Source organism: Pholcus phalangioides, unplaced genomic scaffold (genome assembly GCF_987345545.1).
Source record: "Pholcus phalangioides strain wild (caught in Gottingen) unplaced genomic scaffold, Ppha-v1.0 ptg000011l_1, whole genome shotgun sequence".
Lineage (NCBI taxonomy): Eukaryota > Metazoa > Arthropoda > Arachnida > Araneae > Pholcidae > Pholcus > Pholcus phalangioides.
Window position 1 is genome coordinate 15,147,296 of NW_028301604.1, and position 18,425 is coordinate 15,165,720.

At 32.8% G+C, this 18,425-nt stretch overlaps 1 protein-coding gene across 3 annotated transcripts in view; it reads left to right on the forward strand.

Moving 5' to 3' along the window:
* Positions 1–17,227: 17,227 nt before the first annotated feature.
* The window catches only part of LOC149080106 (uncharacterized), a 150,623-nt gene continuing 149,425 nt past the window's right edge, over positions 17,228–18,425 (forward strand). For all 3 annotated transcript variants that reach the window (XR_016193528.1, XM_089239112.1, XM_089239111.1), the window contains exon 1: positions 17,228–17,387. The gene's annotated coding sequence lies outside the window, so the exon portion shown is untranslated. The remainder of the gene's footprint in view (positions 17,388–18,425) is intronic.

Below are 18,425 nucleotides of genomic sequence, written 5' to 3' on the forward strand. Positions count from 1 at the left end.
CGAACGGGATTAAAAACAATTGAATTAACTATAAAAAATTAAAATATCGTCTTTAGACATACTTCAAGTTTGTGGGAAGTATTTTAATTCTTTTAAATATTTTTTTTTTGAAAAGTTTGAAACAAAAAAAAAAGGAAGTGTATTATAAAACCTAAAATAAAAATGTATCGTATCGTATGAGGAAAACGAGGAATTATACTTGGAATTCATACGTATTGAGCTTTATTTAAATTATTTACGGAATTGGTCAGCTTCTGATTTTGAGTTCACAATTCATGTTTTCTACGTCAGTGCATTGAAATCAGTGGCCACTGATTAAAAAAAAAAGTAATTATCAAACATGAATTATCTTGAAAAAAAGTGCTCAGAATAACTCTAGTAACATTCAGTCACGACCCCCACATCCTAGAGCAGGACCCCTCCTAGGCTGAGACTTCTGGCAGGTCCCCCAGGCTAAATTTTTCACGGGGCCCTCTATAGTTAATTTATAGCGTGAAAAAGCAAAAAATTATGACCATCGTCCTGGAGCCCAGGATGATTGTCAGCTCCACCCTGGGGGGGGGGGATGCAGGGCCGTCTTAAGAGCACCATGAGCCTCCGGGCCAAGTGATCTTTCTGTGGGCCTATCAGGCAAATTCTCGAAAATTTCAACCTGATCTCATTTTTGTGAGGCCCCTTTTCTCTTGAGGCCCCCGGGCCGTGCCCGGGGGGGCCCATGCCTTAACATGGCACGGGGGAATGCCATGCGTTCAGTACCCAATAATTTAAGTTCACCACACAATTCATCGTTTAGATAAATTCACGAAATATTTCGAAATTAGATTGTTATTTGTTACACACAAGTTGTTTGATCATCGCCAAATATTTTTTACTTGATTGCAAGAACGACGACCTCGGCCTATTATGGTTAGAAGAAACGTTTATTTTTTTATTTTCTCTATATCTTGCTCTTTGCTTCCTTTTAGGTTTGACACTTCTTAAAGAAAGGATGATTGAGGAAAATAATCTGATCAGTGGAAAAAAAGTTGTTTTCCTTATTCCTCGAAAGTAAGCAAATGATATAGAAATCTTTACGACTTGCACAACTTCAGCAAAAATAAAAAAATTGCGAAAATATAATTGAAACTCAACTGCAGTACTGTAATTGATCAGTAATTAAGAATTTTAAAATTTATGAAAATTATTTCAGTTTTTTTAATATTAACATCAAATAAACAACCATCAAATGTATTAAAAAATTCTGATGCTAAACAGGCAATGTGTAAATGCGGAAACAACTGAGATCAAAGTAGATGGATAGATATTCTGCTTTTATTGTTTTTGTTTCGTATTTTTTTTTAACATTTTTTTTTAGAATAACAAATAAGTCTTAATAACTTTATGAGTTCGTGCTTTTTAGAAAGAGAATTTCGAGTGATTTCTATATAAAAGAAAATGACACGTAGGTAGATTAGTTTTTTAAAGAAAAATGTTAATATAAGAGAGAGAGTTGGTTTGTTTATGTTCACAAATTTTGACTTTAAATAAAAGTGTCACAAATTTGACACTTTTACTTAGTGTTTTTTTTTTATCAGTGAGTAGAAAACAGTGTACCTAAATATTTTTTCTTCTTGGCGTTTTTGATTGAAATATTATAATATATAAGAGAAACTGAAAAATCACTGTGAAATCATAATTGGTTTCCAGCATCTGAAATGGGACTACCGTTGTTTTTTGTTTAATGAATCTTTCGTGTCTCTGTTCCAGAAAGAAAACATATACTAATCAACGATAAATCAGCGATAAATCTCCGTGAATCGATAATAAAGCATCAGTGAAACACGCCTTTCTTCTACACGCAGTGAATACAACATTACCATTAATTTCAGTGTTACCAAAAATCGAGATTGATAGCTATAGAAATTCACTTCAGTTTTGTTCTTTTAAAAAACTGATCGTGTTTGTAGCTTCGTTGTTATTCGCATTATTGTCTATTGGATTTAAGAAAACAAATTAATGTAATTATGAAAAAATCTGCCAAAAAGAATCAAATATTGACTGATTAAATGGAAAATTTATTATTATTATTATTATGCTTCCGTCTGATGTTTCTCAAAATATCGTTTTCTATATGAGTTTAAAAGTACTATATTGCGTGTGCATCCTACAATTTTTCTGTATTAATCCGGCTCTAAATACGCTACTCATTTCATGTAATCAACTCACTGTTAGTCCGTACTACCATTCATTGATAACGAAACTGGTTTTTCGTTTATACCAGTTTTTTTATCGCGGAGTGATGATACTGGCCAACAGTGAGACATCGAATTTATGAAACAGTAGCGTATTTAGAGTCGGATTAATACGAAAACATTGTAGGAGGATGCAACACTGCTTTTAAACTCATAAGAAAACGATATTTTAAGAAGCATCAGACAGAAACATAATAATAATTTTATGCAATAGTGCTATGCAGGTCTTGGCCAAAAAAAGGGCGATATCGATGAATGCGTATCACACTTCAAATAACAATGGAAATACTGTACTTAAACTTGTTTGAATTAGTTGAAGCCAGTGAAATTATATAATCTTTCTAAGTATTTTTCTTCATCTCCAGAAACATAAGCAGATTGTTTCTCATTTGGCGCAAAGCGGCCATTGGCGTGAACGAACGATTTCGATTTCTATGATAAGGGACAATCACTATTTTGCGGATTATTCTGTGCTTGAGTATGAGGGGCAATAAAAACTTTTGGATCATTCCATTGACGGATACAAATGTATTATATGATACATTTGAATGAAAGTAATTTTCTTTTTGGTGAATTTTGCTATTCCTCACAATGTAATGGGGTCGCACTTGCTATCTGAATTTTTGTTGCCATGGCCAGTGGCGTCGAAGCCGGGGGTGCGGTAGGAGCACCCACGATAATTTATGACATGGGTCTGAGCACCTCCGAATTGATTCAGAAATCAAAATTTTCTATATAAAGATCAGGGCGAGCACAAATTTCAAACACTTCCGACACCTCTGGCCACGGCACATTGAAATGGAAGTCAATGAACGCGAAATGGAGATTTTGAGATGAATACAAACATCTCGGACACTTTGTTGCCAGTGAAAACAATGAATTCTAAATAGACCGAAAAAAAAACGAATATAAATTGCCAAAGACTTAGAGCTTGGTTCATACCTTGACCATGATTATGGAATTACGTGAACAAGGCAAGGAAAAATGAAATTTTTGAGTTTTTTCAACCAATAATTCACGCGGTTGAAAGTACGTAATGTACTGAAAGTTATTACAAATATGAAAATAAATCTGCGTTCCCAGATGACCTTCAAAAAAGAAAAAAAGCGGTGAGAACAAAAACGCGCTCTCTCAGCTGAGGCGCATTCTTCCTTCTAGAACAACGAGTGTTTTCCAAGAAATTTTTGACTGCTTCGAGTACCGTGTGAGACTAAATTTCGTGATATTTCATTACTTTATGACCTTATTATGCAACCTGGAACATTATGTGGCACGTTTAGCAGTGAGTGACAAATTAAAAAAAAAATTGAATTGGTGTTTACGTTTGTTCTGTCGTTGAAAGATCTTTGTGCTGTGTTACTTTTTCTCAAAGTTATGTTCGAGCATTGAATTGATTGTGTCTTGAGTGGCGTCTATCTAGAGTTCAAGAAACTATAAAGCCATGACTTTTTTTATGCGCTTGGTTCGTTGATAAACACACATACACGGCATTGTAATATTTCCTCTCTCTAACGTGCATGTAGAATAATAGGTTATTAGAGTTATTCACAGTAGTTATTAGAATTCACGTTATTGCTCCACAATATTTCTTTAACCCTTCAACAGTGCGTAATTATTCTCTGTATAAAAACGTAGGTATTTAAAATGTTGTTCATAGAAATGTTATGTATTAATAAAGAACTTTTCGATGTTGGAGTATGCCGATAGGGGATGAAGTCTTTCATAAAGCTTAATGAAATAAGCCATCAAATTGATAGGTGTCTTTGATGCATCATTGACTAACTTGCATACATGAATAGTATGAAAATACACTAACTGATATTTTAAGTATGATATTAGATTTCGAGCAGAAAGTAAGTAGACGACGAAGTCGATTTTTCAAAGACATGCTTGATATAATAAAATAAATGTTCGAAAAATACCTTTTTGAAGCATATGCAGTTCATAAGCGAAAGACTCACTTCTATTTATTGAAAGTAAGTCATTTTACTGAATTTTTATTCATCTCTTTTGTTATACCATGGGAATTTCATGCAGTTTACGGTTAATTTGACAGGGATTTGGTGGAATTTTAAATACCCTGTATATATGCGTTTTTTCAGCTATAGATGCGGATTTATTGCTATCAATATCAATTGAAGTGTACGTATTACCCTTTCCCTTGCCTTTTATTTATCCCTTATTTCCTTCCCTAATTTTTCTTTTAACGTTTTGCTGATAAATAAATTAATTCTACAAACTATAACTATAAAAAACAAAACAAAAAATAAAACATCTATTCACATGCTCGACGTATGAATTTAACAGACAATAGCTGCCATTAACCGAACAGATTCTCCCAAAAAATTCAATAAATCTCATAAATGTTTTCATATATTTCTGTTCCATAATAAAGATTAAAAAAGTATATCAATGAACCCTTTCGTAGATTAATAAACCAACTGAGAATATTGGGAAATTTAATAATTTCATCATTTTTCGATTAGTTCATACTTTTTGTGTAAGTAATGAGAATAAATATTGCGTATCTTAATCTAGCATCATTGTTATTGACATGTATGTGTGTCGGTGTGTATGTTTGGATAATACAGTAATTGCAATGCTACCCATAGTAAAGAACATCTGGTTCAGACAATAAAGAAGAAATTAATTTTTTTTTCTCCCAAAATTGATATTTAATTAATTTTAATAAAAATAGTTCTGAACATACTGTTCAGAGAAATCATCGGTACACAATATTTTCTTCAACGTTATTGATAAAATAAATTACTACTATAAACTATAGGGGTCAATAAATCCCATACGCACTATTCAATTATATTTCCCTTATTTTACTGTAACTAGAATCGAAACAAAATAGAATTAATTTCTTGATTGAGTGAAAAAACGATGAAATCAAATATCAAAATTTGAATGCATGAAACAATAGTAATATTTTGTTGTAACGCTATTTTATTCTCTAAGGGGCTCAATAGAGCCAAATTAAAATGCGGAATGGTCTGATAAAGGGTATAAAATTTTGAGGAAAATGAATTAACTATATTTATTTTCTTTAGTATTAGGAGATGGTAAAAGAGATTTTAGTGTTTTGCATTCCAGATATTCAATTGAATAAAGTTAGGAATTTTCAAGTAAATAATGAATTACATATGAGTGTTGCGAGTTTTGTGAATTTTACTTTATATTTTATAATGTGAAGTCCAATTTATTATTTCTTAGAAACTTATTATCAATGTATATATATATTGTATTAATTACAATAACTATTATTGTAAACTTGAAACAAAAATATTACATTATTACATATAAGTATAAAAAGTGAATTTTTTTGGCAATTTTCAGAGTATGCGTATATTTGCCTAGTTCACGGAACTTTTCTCCAAAACTAGCTTTTATAATGCTGTACTTCATTTTTTAACCCTTTGTTGTTCAGTGTTCCACTGCATGGAACACCCAACTTGACTAGCTTCTCAAACCGTTAAATTCAATTATAAATGGATAAAAAAAGAGGTTTACCATTTACTTTGAAATTTCCTGTTCAATCATAGAAGACACCACCAAACAAAGCAATCCATGATCTTCAGCTGTGACGCGTTATTTAAAATCCTCGTTTTTTTGTTGAAATTCCAACTTTAAAGAGTAATGCGCCGTAAAGGGTTAACGATACTTTATTTACATCGCAATTTTAGAAAGTAGCGTCATTGCCATTAAGTACCATTTTGTATCGCAACAATGTTGTATAATCATTAATGAACCTTTGGTAATGATTATATACGTAGTGTGTACAATATAATAGCCTTAATAGACACATACAGTAGCACCTCTCAATAACGGACATCCATGGGGCCAAACATTTTGTCCGCTAATGGGGCAGTACGATATACAGTAGAACATCGTTTATACGACGTTTTCCTTCGGTCCAATCGTGGTTCTCATATATATTTTAATGCTAAAATATACATGTTACTGTAAAAGTGATACACCGGTGGTTATGCATATTACCAAACCCTTCGATGAAGAAAGTTTGATTAAAATACACTACATATTTATTACTTTTACCGGGCATTATGCGTAATTCTCAAATAGAGATTAAAAAAGTCTGATAAATATGAAAAAATTATAATTTTTCTTCTCATTCAAGCACAATTATTTATTTTTACCCGTACATGATACGTGCACTACACATATTTTGCAATAGAAGTTAAACTAAATTAAGTGTGAAGAAGATAAAAGCATTCGTAACGTTATCAGTCTTGTAATATTGACTTACTTCACATGTATCAACAAACAAAACCACCATTAAAATTTGAATTCACCATCCTGGATCATCGTAATGTTCAGTTAATAAAGTAATTAATTGACGGGTTATCATATTTACCAATACAAGTTTGGGATTAAACATAATCTTAGTTGAATGTGATATATTCCTGGTTTCTCTGTTTGTGACCGAAAATTAATAAGTTAGAGTCTGGAAAAATTGAGAGTGTCCGCTAACGGGGAACGAAATACAATAAAGCCCTATTTCACGGGACCAGAAATCAGAAAAGTGTCCGTTAACGGGAAGTGTCCGTTAGGGGAGGTTCCACTGTAATAGGTAATGGTTACCTTATTTCTCGGGATTTGCACCGCAGTGAGCAAAAAACATTAAAATCTGTATTTGTGAACTTAACATAAGTGCCGCATCGGTGCATCTACAGCACTTTTCCAAGATAGAAAAATTTTAAATGCTATTTACTTGCATTCTACAAACAAATATTTGTTAAAAAATGCTAGCTAAATACTCAGAACCAATTCTGAATGCAATAATCGAAAAAAATTAATTAATTTAAATTGTGGATGTTGTACGATCATGTTCACACTCAAAACTCTTTCTTAAGCATAGTGTTTCTTAAAAAAATCAATGTACACGCCGCATCAGTCTAAGCTCCGCAAGCCTCCAAAAATTAAGTTTTTAAAACGTAAGCCCAAAAATGAAGTAAATAGTAAAATTTGATATACATCACATCACATAAATTGGAATCTGATAGAGTATTTTAATGCTATGATTTAATTATTTTGGGTAGAGAGAAATGAAAATAAATTATAGAAAACAAAGTAGGGGAGGGGGCTACTTATAATTGCATTTAAATTCGATATTGAAAGAGTCAAAAACTTCGTTTTCTCAGAAGTCAGAAACGCACTTGCATCTGTGGAAATTTCATCAAACTTTTCAAGAATAGAATTTTAAGAGAAGTGATATAACTTTCTACGAATTATGATTAGGCCTACAAACTTGTTGGCAATATGGACGATGTGTGTGTATTCCATTTACTGAGTATTTTTTCACGTCTAACGTGACATGAAAACAAGAAACAAAACAGAAAAAAACATGTTCAAAGGCGTTTTTAGAAGCACAACAACAACAAAAAAGAAAGTATTCGAGCTTCAAAATAACGACAAAGCATGAAGCGCCACGCATGCTATTCCTTTCTATCTCGTACGCATGACACAAAAAAGAATGTCTTTTCAGCTCATTCTATTGTTTTCATCTTGTCTCTGATTTCGCTAGCAAATGCAAACTGATGCATGTGAACGATGTCAACCAAAAAAGTCATCTTACTTCAATTCTTCAATTATTTATTTTGTTATCGCTTATAATTCATATATACAACGTGTCCAGAAAATTCTTACTAGACATTTTCCCTTCTCAATTTTCGTTCGTAGATAAAACTTCCAATTGAAAAATATTTTAAATGAGATAAATATGAGATATGGCACTTTCACCTAAAAAAATTAATTTTTGAAAAATTGCGAAGTTTAATTTTTATATTTCCCCCGAGCTCTAACTAGAAAAAGTATTACCTAATACTACCTAGAAAAAGTAAATATGTAAAACAGAACATGTTTCGTTGCCGTACGACAAATATTGACCGAGATGTTACATTTTAAAGTTTGAAAGCGGATTCAGGGGACGTTCGCAAATGAGCAGCAAAATACTGTAGTTGAATTTTGCATTTGATCAAATAATGAGATAACGGTTTCAAATAGGCCCTTTAGGTTAATACATCGAGTGATTGTAATTAATATTCCACCTGTTTTAAAAAAATATCAATACAAATCTATAAATTACTTGTTTGCAAACACGTAATTAAATCATTCCAGTCGTTAATGTTGGCATATGATTTCATTACATGGGTAAAAAATTATTAGAGAATTTCACTTCTAGTGAATCGCAAACGAGTGACACTGGGTGATATAGAAGGTAAAAAAACCAACTTCTCTCATTATTCCAATTTATATTTTTTGCACCGATCCCTAATTGAAAACTAAAAAGAGCGTTCCAAAGCACCAAAATATCGAGAGAAAAAAGATCGATATTTGTGAATTGGCCATTTACCATTGACTGATTAGGTTACTTGAATTGTGTAATTGACAAAAAAAACTTTTCGCGCCGGTAATAATTTTAAAAACTAAATAACTTCTAGAATATTAGTCACGTAACTAGATGTTTAACAAAAAATAAAACTGAGTTAAAATTTTAAATTTTAAAAATAAGGGGACATTTTCCGTTTTTATTTCCATATGCACTTCGTCTTCGCGTTTTAGTTCCCAAAAAATGATTGCCATGTTGTTTTCGATGTGCTCACCCTTATATACATGCTCAAAGTCTACAATTCTTTGGTAAAGGTGTTCTTTTGGGTAAGTACCCATGTTTTCTTTGAATTTTTCAAGATGAGCGGGGAGAATGCGATTTGTTATTTGGCGAAACATTGGATACTCTATTTTTTTGTACAGATTTTTTATATTTTTCTAAAAGCTCAAGATGGTTTTTGATCATTTTTGTTGCACCACGGCCATTTTCTGCACACGAGGGTTAATTAGACCGGGACTACACTTTATTGCCGATTCCGAACGGCAGGCTTGTTTTTTTTTATACTCATCGAGAGATTGGTGCGCTAACCCCTCGATGGGACTCCTGCCGGTAGCAATGTTTTCTGCGGTCATGTCACCGCTTCTGTTGTACCCCTGTGTCAGGAAAGTTTTCTGACAAAGGCGAACCGGGTATCGAACTCGCGACACCTTTAAACACCCTTTGGTACTTTAGGCGAGTATCTTATCGACCTGGGTTGCTACGCCCAAGATAGTTTTTGATCCAGCGGTTACCCATTAAGCATGTAAACAGATATATCTCAATTCTATCGGTTTTTGACTTTTTTTGGGAAGTTCTTTGTATTCCATATTCTTTACGGTAATTACAATACATATGACATATAGCATCCTCCATGATCATCTCGAGAAATTCAAAGAAAGCATGGGTGCTTACCCAAAAGAGGACCTTGACCAAAGAGTTCTCAACTTGATGATTCTATATAAGAGGAATACACACACACCGAAAATATCTTGACAATTATTTTTGGGAGCAAAACAGAAGAATATGAAGTGTATATGGGAACAAAGGTGGAAAAAGTTATTATCTTTTAAATTTAAAATTTCATTTCAACTCAAATTTTATTTTCTGTTAAATTTCCAGATACGTGACTTAAAACACACGCACACACACACTTTTTTGCTCTTTAACTTTACCTGTTATTAAATTATTATTTAAACTGCTATCTTAAATACGGCAAAATACGGGCATCGCCAATTGTCACCAAAAACGATGCCATAAGTCGCAAAATCACCAATTGTTGTTAAAACTGCTGAAATGGAAGGAGGAGAGAGCTATTGGAAATCGCGGTGCATTGAAAAGTAGTGCACGGAAAAAACATTGAATTTTTTCATTATCTGACATATATGTGAGATGGATATTCATATTTATAGCAATAATTTTTCATAATATAATTTATAACTTATGATTATCTTTGTTCACAATTTTTAGAAAATATTACGAATTCAAAGAAGCTTCGTGGAAAAAAATAGGACAAATGAATAAAAAAAATCGAAACAACCAAAAATAAAAGAATTTCCCTTATTACGGGACATAGCTGGTCTTTAGAATTGTTTCAGACATTTTACTGGTCCTTGGGTTCAGAAAGATTGAGAAACACTGCTCATAGAAATGAGAAATTTAAGGATATACATAAGTTATATAGAGAGACCGATGATTTTTAACGTACGCCCGCTTCCCACGGGGGGGGGGGGGCAATTTGATTTTTAACGATGGGGGGGGGCGCAACTTGAGAATGAGTTTTTCTACTAAGGCTTGAAATTTTTCAGAACTCCCACCATTTTTTTTGTATCTCAGTTCAAATTTTTCTTCATTTTATTTTTCTCTCTCGGTGTATTCTTCAGAAGGGGTTATTAATGTTTTGTGTTCCACGGACAATTTCGGTCAAAATAATTAAAATGAAGAAAAATGAAAGCCACACGCACACGTACCCCTTTACAAAATAATATTACATATTTATATAGCAATGCGAAAATAATGTGTTAATTGTTTTCTCATCCAAGCTCACTGAACCCCCATTTCCGAAGTGTCTCCAAGGACCCTTGTGTGTGGAAATTTCATCGCCAACAATTCACCGTCGATAACCGCCATACAATTTACCGAAAGGAAAATTTACCGTTGGGAAAATTCACCGACATGACAATTCACTGCTAAGAAAATTCTCTGACAAACATCGACAAAGTGACATAGTAAGTGAGTAGAAGAAATAGGTGAGTGAGCCACAATGAGCAAGTAACTCAGAGAGTTAGTGAGTGAGCAGGTGAGTAAATGAGCGAGCGAGTAGGTGAGTAAGTGACTGAGTCACTCATACAGTCACTCACTCAGTCGCTCACTCACTTAACCGCTCACTCAAACGGTTACTCACTCACTCGGTCACTCGTACGGTTAATCATCGGTCATAAGTTAATTCACCCACTCACACATGAAGTTACTCACTTACTCCCTCACACGTTCACTCACTTGCTCAGTCCCTTGGTCACTCAATTACTGGTGAAGAACTGTTGTCAATAAATTTCCCTAGCTGTGATTTTTCCGTAGGTGAATTGGTGGTGAATTTTCCGTAAATCGGAGGACCTCTGGTAAAGCACCACTACTTCTGACCAAGTATATGACCCCTTTCTGGCTTCCTCAACGTGGATAGGAGCTTACTTTTTTAATAAAAATAATTAGAAGTAATGGGAAGAGAGGGACAGAACTTGTCGAGGAGGGGGGGGGGGTGAAACTCCGAGTTGCAAAATTTAAGGACGCGAACAAAAAACAGAATTTTTACATAACAACAACTTAACTTTGTTATTGAAATATGAAGTTTCACGGAGGGGGGTACTCCACCTCAAAGTTCTATCGCGATAGAGTTGGAAGTCTGGGGGCCACGGTCATTATTGCTGGGGGGGGGGCGGGCACAATGATGATGATGATGATGATGTCGATTCATCTATACATATATGCACTAGATTAGTCGGCTTCACCTTTGATGTTGGGGGGATGCCCCCACGTCCCCCCCCCCATATATCCGCCCATGCATCAGGATTTCTGAGATGCTTTGGTGGCAGAGCCCAATTTCCGCATGGGCAACATGGGCATTTGCCCAGGGCCCCCCATTTTATTGGGGGCAAACTTATAATAGTATATATTTTAGAGAGATATAGATGGCTTTTTTTCTCTGCCAGAGATATCAAGGAAACAGTTATTTTCCGGATATTATGCTGAGGTGAGCATGCTTGCCCGGTATGCAAGAGGGCCTGGGGTTCGAGTCCCGGCGGAGACGTGATGACTTTTCTTTCCGAGCTCACCTCAGCATAATATCCGGAAAATAACTGTTTCCTTGATATCTCTGGCTGAGAAAAAAAGCCATCTATATCTCTCTAAACCGTCCCACCCGGGGGCCATTTCCTGAAGTTAAGAGAGGCTACTAATGCCTCTACTTCAGCGCCTCACGACACAGTGCGTGAAATTAGGAAGGCAGATTCATGTGTCTCCAGTGGTGTAGATGGCAGCATGCTTTCCCGGTATGCAAGAGGGCCTGGGTTCGAGTCCCGGCGGAGACGTGATGACTTTTCTTTCCGAGCTCACCTCAGCATAATATCCGGAAAATAACTGTTTCCTCAGTATATATTTTATTCAAATTTTTATAACTTTCATTTGGTGAAATTGTGGAAAATCAAAGAACTTTTCCTAATTCATATTATCTAATTTCAAAAAGTGTCCATTATTAGCAAACCCTATTAAATATCAGTTTTAATATTATATCAATCAGTAATAGCCTTTACACAGCATTATAATGCACCTATTGCAATTTTAATTCCTCCACTACAAAATTATGTTTGAGTGTGACACAATCTTTTGTTCGATTTCTCAATTTCACATCTTTTTGACAGTAAAATGATTTATGCAACGATGACAAGAAAGTTTGTGCATGTTTGATAAACATGAAATACTCAAATCTTCATGAAGATTCTGTATATTTGCAATGCAAAACTTTATGCATCTGATCTTGCAAACACGTTTTTCAGACAAACTGCAACAATTTTTATCCTTGGTTAAGGTTGGTGACACAATTCCACAAATGTTAAATAACGCTAGAGGTTTAGAAGAGATTATTCCAAACGTTGAGCCAGCATTGAATCATCGTTGACAACATAACTAATATCAAACTGTTCTAGAGAAGGATCATTCTTTTTATTGAAAGGGATAAAAATTAACAGTTTGCTCAAGTCTTCTACAGGAAAAACTATCATCTATAGCTTTATTATGCATTGAACCAACCAGAAATAACTCAAACGATTTTAATGGCCTTATCAATGATTTTGCTCATATGAGAGTGCGGAAAAAGGATTTATGTAAGATATTTCATGGAGAATTTCACATTACATTTCTTATTCAAATAGTGCCTATCCTTCTTTTCGATTTGTGTACAACATGTACTGTATTTGCTGACATATATCAAACCTCTTCGACCACAGTCGGGGGGGGCTAATATCTCTTTTGCCCAAGGCCCCATAAAGCCAAAGTCGGGCCCTGTTTGGTGAGGCATGGACTGTTGGGAACCCCTGTTTGGGAACCACTGATTTAGACTTTTCTTTTATTCAATAAAAATTTAGAAATAATAAAAACTTATCATCGCAGATCAAAGTTTTTCGTATAAACTTTATTGATAAAGAATTTAATTGAAAGCTTGAGACTGTTAAGAGAAAAAGAAATTTACCGTAAAGACTAGTTTTTTTGATCGCACTGTTTATGTTAAAACAAAACAGCTCAGTGCACATTGACGAGAAAATTATCGCTAATCGGAGCAAAGTTGTGGATCGTATATCACTATGTGTGTGTGTGACAAGCTACACGAAACATTATAACTAATTTGTTCATTAACCAATTTTTTAGTTCTATCGCAATTAACAAAGAGTCAAACCCAAGCTGAATAAATAAGATTAATGATGATTGATATGGAAAAATGTTTCTTTTATGAAAATATTATTTTCCTTTTAGAAAAACAAACATACACCTATAATTTTATCCAGATTAAATTTATAGCAAATGGTATTAATTTTGTGATTTTTGAGTTATGCTTAATTAACTCGAATGTGTTTAATGACACATCAGTTAAATCATAATATTGTGTGCTTGAATGTATAAAGTATTTATACAGAGATATATTTATACCTTATATAACTTTTAAACCGTTAATCAGAGAGAGAGAAACATACTTCCAATTAGAAATTTTTTTCAATAACATGCGAATTTCAGATATATAATTTATTTTTCGAGGGGCTGTATATAAATCAAAATACAAATATAATTTTCTTATATACTGTCCTTCTTCCTTAAAACTTATACACTACTAGAAATTGAAAATGCAACGCTTTGAACAATACCTAGAACGGTAAGAGATAGTAAACATGTAGATCAGTAATTGATCACAAAATCTAAAGAAAATATGCGTTATTTCATGTTTTACAAAGGGCTCATTCCATAACAAATCGACGAAAAAAAAATTGAAAGTTAGTTGCATGACCGACTCGGATTTTCTTCAAATTCAGTACACGGGCAGGTACCGTTGAGGTATACTACCCAAATTTTTAACGACCTGCTCTATATATTTATGGAACGACATGAGTTTAACCCTTTCAATACTGACGGTACTTTAAACTACCACAAATTTTTAACCCCCGTAATATCCCTTACATACGTTGTTGAATGTTGGTATTTTGAAGTGTAAAGGCTGTGCATAACTACTTCACGATTATCGGATGACAACACAAGTGTGAGACTATTAGATTTTTAAATCTGCTAATTAATAAAATTTACAGAAAATTCTTAACACGTTTTTAAGACAAATGAATTTTTTCTTTTTACTGGTTTACGCATTTTAGATCTGCAATGGAGAGCCGTCTTCAGAACCTTGTGGTTAGAAACCACGCACGATTTTACTTGGGTCATGCCCCCCCCCCCCATGTCCTGCAGCAGGACATATAGGCTTTGATCTTTGGTGGGCCCCCTTGTTAGATGTTTCATTTGCCCCAAAGTAGTGAAGTTATTGCATGAAAAAACAAAAACGGTAAGAATCATCGTCCCGGGACCTCCAGCTGGAGCCCTGTCAGCCCCATCTTTGTGAGGGACCATGGGTTTTCTGTCCACGAGGTTCTGAAGACGGCTCTCTATTGCAGAGCTGAAATGCGGAAACCAGTAAATATAAAAATTAATTTGTGTCCTAAAAAACGTGTTAAGAATTTTCGGTGAGTTAATAAAATTCAGTTTTTGATGTTTGGCCCCTTTAAAAGTGTTTACTGTATTAAACAAAAATGTAATGCAGTAAAACACTGCTTTTACAAAATGTTTCTTAAATGTATAAAACAAATTATGACTTTCTTTGTGGTGAAATATAAATATTCATTATATATTATTCAAAGTATTTGAATTAATATTTTTTATCTTTATTGTAAGCGTGTAGTGTTCATGAAACTTTTACGTAAAATGTTAATTAAACCGTTGTGTAATAAATAATATTTCGAAATTTTTTTTTTTGGTTTATAGGTTTATAGGCCTTAATTGGAACTAAAATGACCTACCAAAAAATTTCATGATAATTAATAATACCACATTCTTCCATAATGTGGTACTGAAAGGGTTAAATTTTGTGACGAAAACAAAAATATTGAAAAAAAGGAAAAAAGGTTTTGTTTTATAATGTATTTATAAACTTTTAGTCCTACATTAATGAATCAAGCAAAAAATGTCTAGTTATATACAGTCAAACCCCGTTACAGCGCCCCCAATTTAACGTTAATCCCGCTTAGTGCCAAAATTTTTTAGTGAACAAATCTTCTATAGCTAGGCATTACACATGTTAATTTATGATTCGATATAACGCCAAACTCGTTATAGTGACAGAAATCTGCAAGACATGTGGTGACGTTATATCGGGGTTCAACTGTATATACGGGTATACAATATAATATTCTCTTTTGCATCCGACATAATGGGAATGTTCCCATACAGTGATGGCCAACGTTTTCATAACCCATTCCAATATAATGGCTAGAGAAATCCACTGCCACACAATGTAGTTTGAAAAATCTCCAAGTGTCCCAAAAAATTTAAATTAAATTTGAAGGATTTTTTCCCTTGGAATTTTTTTTTTGTGAACAAGTATTTTTTTAAAACAGCTCTCAATAACAACAAAACAATTCTTTTTCTCATTGTCATACAATGACAATTCTCATCCATCTGTATTTCTCTATCTAATTTTGACTATGCAACTAAAATAAATTTTTGATATATGTTTTACACGGGGTATTGATAGTATACTTTTCTCATATATTTTTATTATATGTTTCACTATCTCATTTAGAGATCACGGCATCTAAATAACTCAATAACGAAATAGGTAGAGAAAAATTTTTTCGGAATTTCACTACTGTTATTTATTCAAATTTTTTCTGATTACATGAATTAGCAGAATAGAAACGAAACAATGTATTCAAATAAAGACACAGGTTTAGTATATATAATTCATATGGTACAATTTTTTTTTCCTTCTAACTATTTTTTTGGAATGAAATTTCATTGTAAAGGATAATTATTCTCTAATTATTTCCTATTTTTAGTTCAGTTTTCTTTTAACTTTTCATCTGCTATTAAATGAGCAGTTCATCTTCTTTCTTGATCGTTATTTAATGATTGAAAGTAATTAGGGAACACTATGCTGCATGTTTCTTTCTAATCGGGTTTATAATTTCAGATTTATTCAGTTCCCAAAATGAAAAAAAAAACTTTTATATGATTTGATTTTTGATTTATTTGATTTATGACCATGATCTCATTTCATTGCATTCATTATTTTCTGCTTTTCACGCTCCAAATCAAAAATTTCAATCCAATTTTTTAAAGATTTATATCTTTGAAATTGAGAAGTTTGGTTCTCATCACTTTTTCCCCCATTATTATTTCATGATTATTTTATTTCACTTAATAAATATTTTTTATATATTATGTGTGTGTGCGCTCGAAAATATTTTTAATATATTTTTTCACCTAATCATAATTCGTAAATAAAAAATAATCTTATTTCACCAATGATAAATCCTAGAGATTTCTCTGCAGGATGTTTTATATAATTATATTATTTATCACTACTGACATGAGACATAAATAAACACTGGTATGCGAATATAAATATTACTATTTATTTATTGATAAAAAAATTAAAGAATATAGGATATTTTTTGTGTAGAATTTGAATTCAAACGTAAATGATAGATTAACTGAATAATGAAACCTATAAAGTGATTAGATTTCACAAGTTGTCGTCCCACAATCTATTTTAATTTTATAATAACATCATATGAGAATTACTTTATTAACAGAAACACTGATGAAAAAAAATTGTAAATTCAATTATATTTCCATTTATTGCAATAAAAATAATAAAGAAAATTCTAGTTTTTATCTCGTATTGCTGTATATGGCGAAATCGAAGAGAGAAACTTGTCGCCAAATCTGCGCTGATGTCTACAAATACGATGTCTCTCCATCGAAACGTAGAAGAGGTCTTCAGCAATGGCGCTACCAGCGCGTAAAATATAAAATACCTAAGACGTTGGAATATCCAGATCAAAAGAAAGTTTCTGTCCGAGTAGTCAAAGCTTTTATCGCTCTCCAGATACGTAGATCAGAGAAAGAGAGGGAGGAAAGAAAATTCGAGTCTGACAGAAAAGGGAAAAATAGATCAACAGGTAAGATTAATAAAAAAATTATCGACATAAAATTACTAAGAAAAGTTTCTTTAAATAACTATTATGTAAATTTAAAAAAATGTTGATAATTTTCCAATCTTAAAAACTTTTTTTATCGCACTTCTTTTTCTCTCTAACTTTCATCTCCCGGTTGTTACCCGTTATCCGTTTTTGCGAATTCAAACTATTCTTTTTTTCTTTTCTTTTTTCGTTGAGAAATCAATTTATCTCAGTAAGTAATTTTATTCGAAAAACCTTGGAAAAATATACATTTTTCATCTTAAATCTTTTAAAAATCTTCAAAGACGGAAAAGTTTTAAGAAGGCTATTGGAATGCTATGGCAACGGCAGGTGATGGAGTTTGACACTTTCCTCTTTTTATACCTTTGTCTCAAGAACTTCATCAATGACTTCATTAATGTCAGTAAAATGACGCTTCCGACAATCAATCATCGAGAGGAAAAAAAGAAACGAGTTGTATTATTTTAATTTTGTATTTTATTATTAGTTTATTGTTGATAACCTTCTACTCATTATATCTGAGGTGAATATTAAGGACATCTATGAATTAACGGAAATTATCCATGTTTAGTTTTATTCACTTCCCGTTTTGTTTTGTTCACATTCCTTCCTTTGAAAATGAACTATGTATATCAATTTTTATTTTACTTTAATTATGCCAACTTCTATTAAAATTTTGGCAAGTTGTATAGCTGTCCATACGTATATACTTATTTATTTATCGTTGCTTCGATTTTACTGAGCATCTCTCCCAACTTTCTTTACATTTGTTTTCTAAACTTCCAAGGAAAAATATGTTGAAGTCGGAAACTTATTCGACTCTTTTCCGGAAAGAAATAACTAGAATTCTATTATTTATACGTTTCGATTTTTGAATAAAATATAAAGTTAACGATTTGATTATCTGTTCTACATTTTCAAGTTATAAAAAAAGTTAAAGGATATTTATGTACATGCGTATTTATCACATAATTTCGAGTTAGCGGAAATTAGTAGATCAAGCCTAGTAAATTGAAA